This window comes from Thalassophryne amazonica, chromosome 10 (assembly GCF_902500255.1).
Source record: "Thalassophryne amazonica chromosome 10, fThaAma1.1, whole genome shotgun sequence".
NCBI classification, from domain to species: domain Eukaryota; kingdom Metazoa; phylum Chordata; class Actinopteri; order Batrachoidiformes; family Batrachoididae; genus Thalassophryne; species Thalassophryne amazonica.
Window position 1 is genome coordinate 92867092 of NC_047112.1, and position 9804 is coordinate 92876895.

The window sequence follows — 9804 nt, forward strand, 5'->3', positions numbered from 1 at the left end:
GGTTCAACTAAAAATTGCTTTAATTACAGTTTTAATGTGAACACATTGTTCCCAGCAGATTTCTCTTAGGATTTCTTCCATCCCCTGTCTCTGCAGCAGTCAAACCAGTCCAGGAGACATTTTGGTGAATAATGTTTTCTGTTTGCTTTGGTTTTTGACAGTAGGATCAGGTTATATATGTTGTTGTTTGTGTTTTTGCAAGTGATATACTTTGTACCTTCAGCTGAGTTCTCAAGAGACAGAATAAGGCAGAGCCTTTTGAGTCCAATCTTCCACTCTGTGTTGATGCTTCCACCCCGTCCGTCTCTTTGCATCTGTAAACCTTCAGATCTGAGGCCACATCCTGCATGGACACAAAGGACACACAGTACTTTCAGAGTTCAGGACTTCCATGGACAGAAAATCGGCTTGGAAAAACAAATGTGTGTCTTTCTCACAATGTAGAAACCAGAACAACCATCTAAATGGAGGAAACCAATCAGTATTTCATTATTCCGTCTTGTGCTAATATTTGGATTGTTGAGTTATAATATTTGTGTGTCTAAAACTGGAGTCAAAATTAAAATATAATTTGAAGGCATTTACGTCCAAGTTGGGCAAACTAAAAATTGCAAGACATCTGCTTGATTCCAGGTTAGTGTTATTCACTTATTTACAAGTCACCTAGAAAGGCATCACATGATGACGATGGGTCCTATCGTGGATTAGACACAAAGATGAACTAGTGGTGTAAAGAGCATCTGTTTGGAATGCTTATCTGCAGCGGGATGTATGAATGTAAGTTGCCAAATACTCATGGCTTGGATCCTTCATGAGCTCTAAAAGTGTCTTCAGCAAAGATGCAGCAACATGGTAAAGCCCCGTAACACATGGCAAGAATGTGCAGGAACCACGCTGAAATGGCAAAAATTGCCATAATCATACGTAGTCAGGAGGGAAAGAGGCGCGGTCAAGCCGTGTCAGAACACATCCAGATTACCTTGTCCACACCTGCACGATGGCATCCAAAGCGTATGTGGACAACAGGTAGATGACGCAGACTGCTGTCAGATGGCCATAAAAGGCGCTGCTGGCTGTCCAATGGGAGGGAGCGCTGTGTTCCTCCCTTTGCACAGTCCCTGCTGGTACTCAACGTATGGACTGGACTCACGCCATATGTGTCCAAGGTGTGTCTGATGCATGGTGTGACTGGTTGGCCCACTGCCAGCAAACTTTGAGCAAAGGTGTCCAATGGCATGTGTGCCCCGCGCACATGCTTAGTGGCTCATGCAGCAGGTATGAACACACACATGCACACAGCTGAGTGATCATTCCAGCGCTGCGCATGTGCAACTGCACACCTTGGCTGAATGTTTACAGCAGTCACACCATGCGTCAGATGCAGCCTTTCCAGCGAACATAAATTTTTTTGCTTACTTCAGGAGCACAGTGCAACTCTGTACATTGTGATGTCAGTTGGATTATCACATTATTTGCTTGGTTATATGCAGCACACAGCAGCCTGGTGAGGCTTTTCACTGCAGGCTGTGGTTTGGATCTCTGTGCTGTTCTGGTTCCATGCTGAAGGTGAGTTTCATGTTGAATAATCTTGTCATGGCCTGGGATACAATTCCACATCACACCTACAGAGTTTAGATGGTAATCGGGTAATAATATGGAAATTACAGTGGTGAGATCCATTCAGCTCCGTGCCTGCCAGGCGCAGCAGCACATATTTTCAGTTTGATTGCGCACTGTTCACACCCACTATACATGATGGATGTGCGCCATATACATATTAACGTATTGTAACGTAGGACACCACTAGGTGTCACCCTCCCCCTGAGTATTTTCCTATAAAAAAGGAAGTAGATTTGCCACGGAGATGCCAGTTTCCGGTGGGGTGACCAGAGTGTTTGCTGGGCCCACATGTGGGAGAAGTTTGCCTGGACAATTTGGTAAATATGATTTTAACTTTTTGTGTGTTTTTATGGTGTGATCCGGGTTGTAAATATATTTTGTGTGACAAGGCTTTTTTTTACTGTTGAGGAAGACTGGAGGGATTGTATGGATAATGCGTGACTGGGTGTGGGAGAACGACAACTCAGGTATGCAGTGTTTAATATTTTAACGTGTAATTAAAGTTGTAGTTTTACTGATTATGTCTTTTTTTTTTTTTTCTTTTTTTTTGGTTTTGTTATTTCAGTTTTAATTGGTGTTTTGGTTCGAGTTAGTCCGTTCAGAGTAGGACATCTATTATGCCGTGACATAGCATTTATATGAACGGACTAACTCAGTTTTCTTAATTTTTATTTTATTTTTCTTGGTTGTATTTGTTTTGCCGCTTCCCCATTGTCTGCTACACTCTTCAGATTCTGACCATTTTCGACCTCATTTGCCTGCAGTGTTTTTGGGTTAAAGTGAATCTTAATGCATGTTACTGCGGGTTTACCTACGTTTGTAGTGTTTTGCTGTGATTCTACATTTTCAATGTATGGTTTTGGATTGGTCAGATCAAGATGAAGTGTAACTTACCATGGTCTTTCTTGTCTATGTAAAGAATAAATATTGTTAAACCTTATTTTATTTCTCGTCCATTGTATGTACTACCTGTGGTAACATCTGGCGTCACGAACAGGATATAAACGTGGGGAAGTGACTTTAAGTTAGAAAGACAGCAGGGGCGGGGGCTGAGTGAGACTTCATCTCACTGGTGACACATGATGGATTCGGCCAGTAACAGTGGAGCTCGGGATGAGGCCGACAGACAGGCCATGTCACAGCGAATTAAAGATTTGGAAAATGAACTGGCTGCACTAAGAGCTGCACGCACGGTTACGGACCCAGAAAGGCCCTCCACTTCGTCAGGAGCAACGGGTGGGTCATCTATGTCCAGCAGGACAGGAAAATACTGAATGAATTGCAGAAAATCAAAATCCACTTGATTTTGTAATATGTTTTTCATTTTGAAGCAATCTTGTCTATCAAACAATTAAGGTACATATACCACTGCAAATGATTAAAAGATGAACATATGTGAAACACTGTTGTTGACATCCAGGACACTCATGGCATCATGACGTCATACCAGGAAAAGCTCGAGGATACATGGGGACTTTTAGAATGTTATTTAGGGTGATTAAAGGATTGCATCCAGCAATTTTCAGCTTTCTATGAATTTGTTCTGACCTTGGACAAAAATAGCCTAATATTACTGGACTAGCAGTTGACTCTTGAGTTATGTCTGCCTCATACAGCAACATTAATAAGTCCATTAGCTCCTGCTTGCTAACATGGTATACACCATATGAGTAAATAATGTGCAGAGAAATTTTGCTTCTTGCTGCATGAAGCAGTAGCACCATGTTTCGAAAGTAAATACAGCTTATACAAAGATGTGACTCATGTTTTTTTTTTTTCTTCTTTGATAATGAATTTTTGGATATATAGTCTGGAAAATACAGTATCCTTGTGGCTGCACCCATTTTTGCTTGGGGTTGTCTCAGTGGATCCACATGTTGATCAGGCACACATTTTTATGTCAGATGTTCTTCCTGATGCAACCCAGATGTACCTGGTGAATTTGGGAGGCAAGCGTGCTAACCACCTATGCCACCATGCTGCCCATGCACTTTTCGAAGATGGAAGACAGACATTTTGAGTTTCCATTGAATGCAGCATAAACTTCAAACGTACTGGCACAGATGCAAGATCTCATTGAGTGAATTTGATGCATTTTCCATGGAATCCCCCAACATAAATACTTTCCTAGTGTCGCAGACTGAACGGTCACCCCTACAGATCGGTCCCCCTGCCTTCACTGCGCATGCGTCATTTCAGAGCGCTAGCGACGATTAACAGATTATCGCCTCGTTTCTGCTTAAAACTGACTACAATGATTTAAGAGGTTTTTCATCTGATGGTTAATAATCACATTATTCCCTTTGATCTGTTTGGGGGTAGAGAGTCAGACTCAGATGCGCTGGTGTCACTCTCTGATCGATCCCCTGTCTTTTATTATGACATAATTCTTTATTTTTGTGGAAATGATTGTTGTCAAAGCTTCAGAGATCTGTCACTGAGATAAATGATGACTGGAGTGCAGTTTTAACCAGAAACGAAGCGATATTCCGTGACACCTTGAAATGGCAGGACGCGCAGTGAATGCATCAGCTAGCAGCTCGTGTTAACTGCGGCACTCTGATCGCTTCCTCCATCTTTTATAATGAATTAATGCTGAATTTATGTGGAAATGATTGTTTTACAAAAGCTTCAGATATGTGTCGCTGAGATAGATGATGACTGGAGTGCAGTTTGAAGCAGAAATGAGGTTATAATCGGTAAATCGCTGATGACGCAGTGCTGGCAGGGCAGACCGATCTGTAGAGGGGACCGTTCAGTCTGTGACACCAATAAAATTAAGTGATTTTTGTGTGTGTGTGTGTGTGTGATATAGCCCAGAAATAACGGCACTTAGTAAAAAGTTGATTTCAATGTGGCATTTTGTGGAAAATTGAAGGGGACTACACGTTTAAGGATGAATGGGAAATTTCTGACCTCCCCCCTGGAGCATTTATAAATAGATTTACATGGAACTTCTATTTTCAGAGCTACTTGCTTAGTATAAAGCAGTAAGTTTATTTCACCCTTTTTCAATATGGCTCTAACCTGTAGAGCTGTGACTAATGCCTCAAGATTGTGTTGTCTGGTTCAATCTGAAATCTTGTCACCCCCTCTTCATTTGTTTGGATCTGAAGTGGGCAGATGCAGAAGGCTTGATCCTTCAATTGACTAAGGTCTAAAAATACAAATTCCTGTTTATTTCACCAGACTGTTTTCAAAATACTTAGGATGACCTTATTCCTCCAAATCCAAAAGGCGGTGTGCCTCAATTTATAACACTTTCTAACAATTGATTCCATCTATACTGCTGCCAGACTTTTGACACAAAGCAGAAAGTTTGACCACATTACACCCATTTTGGAATCTCTTCACTGGCTTCCTGTCTCTGTGACATCAGATTTTAAGGTTCTGCTACTAACCTATAAAATTGTTCACGGAATGTCACCTCCCTACTTAGCTGACCTAGTTAAACTCTATGTACCGGCCTGGGCTCTGCGTTCTCAGGGTGCAAGACTACTTTGTGTCCCTAGAGTGAATAAGAAGTCTGCGGGTCATAGAGCTTTCTCTTATTAGGGACGCAGGGATGATCTCCCTGCGTCAATGAAACAGTCAAGACAGTAGAGACTTTCAGGTCCAGATTTAAGACGCACTTATTTTCCCTTTCGTATGGCTAGCTTACTGGCATAGTATGTTACTATGCTTTTTAATCATTTAATTAATTTTATTAGGAAACGGAGCGGGCTGCAGCCTCAACTTTATTTTGATTCTAGGTATTTTGCTGAGGCTTGGGGCTGGTGGCCAACGATCACCTTACTATTTCTTTGTTTTTCTTGTTGCTTAATGCTGACAAATTGTACTGTATTTGTTGTCTTTCTGATGCTGATTTTTTTTGTTTGTGTGAAGCACCTTGAGGTGACTTTGTTGTGATTTGGCGCTATATAAATAAATTAAATGAATGAAATTTACAAAATAAGAAATCACAAATTTGGGCCAAATCAATATATGAGTCATATATAAAAGAGTCACAATTCTATTTATTTATTTATTTTTATTTATTAAAAAACACATATTTAGCAAATTTCTTTTCCATATTTTATGGTGGACAAGTGGTTAATGCTCTTGTTCCCACAGCAGAAGGTTCCTGGTTCAAGACCACCCACATCCATTATCCACGGAGTTGATATTATTATTATTAAAGGACATGTCACACTGAAAACATAACAATTTAGATTTAGGCTGTTTGTGACCATCCAATGATCCACCAGGATTTCTTTGTACACTTCTGTGACCGGTTTCAAAGTATACGGCATACGCAACAAACAACTACAGAGACTTCCAAAAACAAAGTACTCATGAGTACTCAGGTGTTTCCGACGGCGGTGACGTGACTATTAGGAACACACGTTTCAATGGAATGTTGTTTCTAACGTTAAGAACTGAGGCACAGATTAATTCCAAAGTTTACACAAGTGTGATGCTGTGTTATGATCTGTCCTGTGCACCAGCATGGATGCCCAGAATTTCCTGTATATTTGTTTTGTCAATTGTGTCAGTAGCATGGCCCAAGCAGAGGGTCACTCCTTTGAGTCTGGTCTGCTTGAGGTTTCTTCCTCAAATCATCAGAGGGAGTTTTTCCCTTACCACTGCCGCCTGTGTGCTTGCTCTAAGGGTTGGTAAGGTCACAACTTACTTAAGTGAACCTTATTGTGATTTTGGAGCTATATAAATGAAATATGATGACTCGTTTTTAAGTGATAGCTGTTCATTTTGATGTAGTCACACTGAAAGCAGCAGCCATGAGAAGATTTAGTGCACCTGCGGCCGTGAGTCATAAAGGCTTATAAGTGTTGTATATAACTGAAAAAAAATCTAAATACACACATACATATATTTATATATCTGTGTCATCATGTTGCCTGTGAAAAACAATGTCACAGAGATTCCACGTCCATGTACAAAGCGGTAATAAAACAGTTGACATGCAGGTTAAAACAGTGCAGCAACCATTTTAACCCACATCAATGTTTATTGCGGCTTTGTACATGGATGTGAAATATCACAGATATAATCACATCTGTCTGATCTGTGATATTTCATGTCCTTGTACAAAGCCACAATTAACAGTTGAGCTGTGCACTAAAACAGCCTGCTGTGCACGCACATCCAGATCCATTCCCACAGACTCCATCAGAGTAAAACAAAAATTTTACTTTCATTGAAAGCTCCACTGATAGGAACACAAAGCAAAAGATGAAAAAATGAACATGCTACTCACCCACAGTTGTAAAAATTTCCAAATAAAAAGTCCACAACATCAAAGAAGCCCCCACGCACGCATTGCAAGCGCACGTGATCTCCAGCCAAGGGATTAAAGGTCCACTTGTCCTCACACAGATGGACAGACAGAGAACATTTTCAAGTTCCATAGTCCTCAGGTATAGATGACCGGCTAGAGAATAATGTGCAGGTCTCCTTGCCCTCAGGATCTGATCACGTGCACATAATATCCGATCACAACTCTATGTTCAGCTCAAATTCTGTCATGGTTATGGCACGTTAGATAGAGAGTCCATTATCTCCTGAAAATAGTGTCTTCTGAGTTGGCATTCACTGTTGGGAAAAGTATAGTGACACGGACCCACAACAGGGGGCGTAAATGAACGGACAATGGATCAGCCGAAATACAACAATTTAATGTTTGTTAAGATTACCAATTTAAGATCGGTACTGCTGGCAGGAAGCAAAAACAGTTTATGGTGGGTGTGTGCACACCCAGCAAAACATTCAGCAATCAGTTCTTATCCACTTGGAGGGAACACCTCCACCTCCAACTCAGGAACAATTTAACGGCAGAGCCTGAACCACTACTTATCGTATGTGGAGCGAGGAGTGAAGGTCGTCACTCCTCCACCGTCCACAAAACCCAGCTCCCAGCTGCAAATAGAGGTACAGGAACTCCTGCAAATAGTTCAGAAAAGGATTATGTGCAATTGGCACAACAGCGGCTGAGAATTTTACCTTCCAGGTAGACTGATATCTCGGCAGGGAGGTGGAGTTGCTGCCCGGCTTTTATGGAGATGGTGATGATGAGGAACAGCTGTCAGGTGGTGATGAGGGACAGCTGTCATTTCCAGCTGCTTCCATGAGGCAGCGGCGCCCTCTCGTGCCTGAAGCCCACCATTCAGGCAGGACGCCCTCTGGTGGTGGGCCAGCAGTACCTCCTCTTCAGCGGCCCACACAACAGGAACCCCCCCTCAATGGGTGCCTCCTGGCGCCCGACCAGGTTTGTCGGGACGATGGCTGTAGAAATCGGCCAGGAGGGCCGGGTCCAGGATGAAGCTCCTCTTCACCCAGCAGCGCTCTTCGGGTCCATAACCCTCCCAGTCCACCAGATACTGAAACCCCCGGCCCTTTTGACAGACGTCCAGGAGCCTGCGCACGGTCCAGGCAGGCTCTCCGTCTATGATCCAGGCAGGAGGCGGCCCCGGTCCGGGGGTGCAGAGTGTTGATGTGCGGTAGGGTTTGATATGGGAAACATGGAACACAGGCCGGACTGAGGACTTTGAATATGTAGAATGGTCCAATGAATCAGTCCTTCAGTTTCTGGGATTCCACTTGAAGGGGGATGTCCTTGGTAGATGGCCAAACCTCCTGCCCGGGCTGGTATGCAGGGACCGGGGAACGCCGGCGGTCTGCATGGGCCCTCGTCCAAGCTTTCAGCAGGGCAGAGCAGGCAGTGCGCCACACCTGACGGCACCTCCTTAGGTGGGCCTGGACCGAGGCCCACCTAAGGAGGCCCCCGACCTCCCCCTCCATGAGTGGGGCTGGTACCCCAAACCTACCTCAAACGGGGAGAGGCCAGTGGCAGATGAAACTTGGCTATTGTGAGCGTACTCGATCCAGGCCAGATGGTCACTCCAGGCCGTCGGGTGCGCAGAGGTCATGCAGCGGAGGGCCTGCTCCAAATCCTGATTCGCCCGCTCTGCCTGTCCATTCATCTGGGGATGGTACCCGGACAAGAGGCTTGCGGTGGCCCCCAGCTCCCTACAGAAACTCCCCCAGAATTGCGAGGAGAACTGGGGACCATGGTCTGAGACGATGTTGGCTGGAATCCCATGCAGACGCATGACATGGTGGACCAGGAGGTCTGCAGTCTCCTGGGCCATTGGGAGCTTCGGGAGGGCCACGAAGTGGGCCGCCTTGGAGAACCAGTCCACTATCGTGAGAATGGTGGCCATGCCCTGGGACGGTGGGAGGCTCGTGACGAAGTCCAGGCCGATGTGGGACCAGGGGCGATGAGGCACAGGTAACGGTTGGAGGCGTCCTTGTGCTCTTTGATGGTCTGCCTTGCCCCTGGCACAGGTGGTACAGGCCTGGACGTACTCCCGGACGTCGGCTTCCATGGACGCCCAACAGAAGCACTGCCGGACCACTGCCACGGTTCTTCGCACCCCTGGGTGGCACGAGAGCTTGGAACCGTGACAGAAGTCCAGGACTGCAGCTCTGGCTTCTGGTGGGATGTAAAGTCTGTTCTTAGGGCCAGTTCCTGGGTCCGGGTTTCGTGCCAGAGCCTCCCAGACGGTCTTCTCCACGTCCCAGGTGAGGGTGGCCACGATAGTGGACTCAGGGATGATAGGATCCGGTGGATCTGACAGCTCGGTTTTGACTTCCTCTTTGTGGACCCGGGACAGGGCGTCAGAATGTTGATTCTTGGTCCCGGGGCGGTAGGAGATCTGGAAGTCAAAACGCCCGAAGAACAGTGACCAGCGGGCTTGTCTGGGGTTCAGACGCTTGGCGGTCCGGATGTATTCCAGGTTCTTATGGTCCGTGAAAACCATGAATGCCACCGCAGCTCCCTCCAACAAGTGTCTCCACTCCTCGAGAGCCTCTTTCACCGCTAGGAGTTCCCGATTGCCGACGTCATAGTTCCTCTCTGCCGGGGTCAACCTGCGGGAAAAATAGGCACAAGGGTGGAGGACCTTATCGGACTCCCTGCTCTGGGACAGCACGGCTCCTATCCCTGAGTCAGAGGCATCCACTTCAACAATAAACTGGCGACTAGGATCGGGCTGCCCCAGAACTGGCGCAGTCGAGAACCGGCGTTTCAACTCCCTAAACGCGGTGTCGCACCGATCCGACCAGGTGAAGGGGACCTTAGAGGAGGTAAGGGCCATCAGGGGGCTAACTACCTGGCTGTAACCC

General features: G+C 45.4%; 1 long non-coding RNA gene across 1 annotated transcript in view; it reads left to right on the forward strand.

Moving 5' to 3' along the window:
- LOC117519206 overlaps positions 1-9342 on the forward strand; it is a 17888-nt gene extending 8546 nt beyond the window's left edge. Inside the window, exon 3 of the long non-coding RNA XR_004563208.1 lies at positions 9331-9342. This is a non-coding gene — a long non-coding RNA (uncharacterized LOC117519206). The remainder of the gene's footprint in view (positions 1-9330) is intronic.
- Positions 9343-9804: the final 462 nt, after the last annotated feature.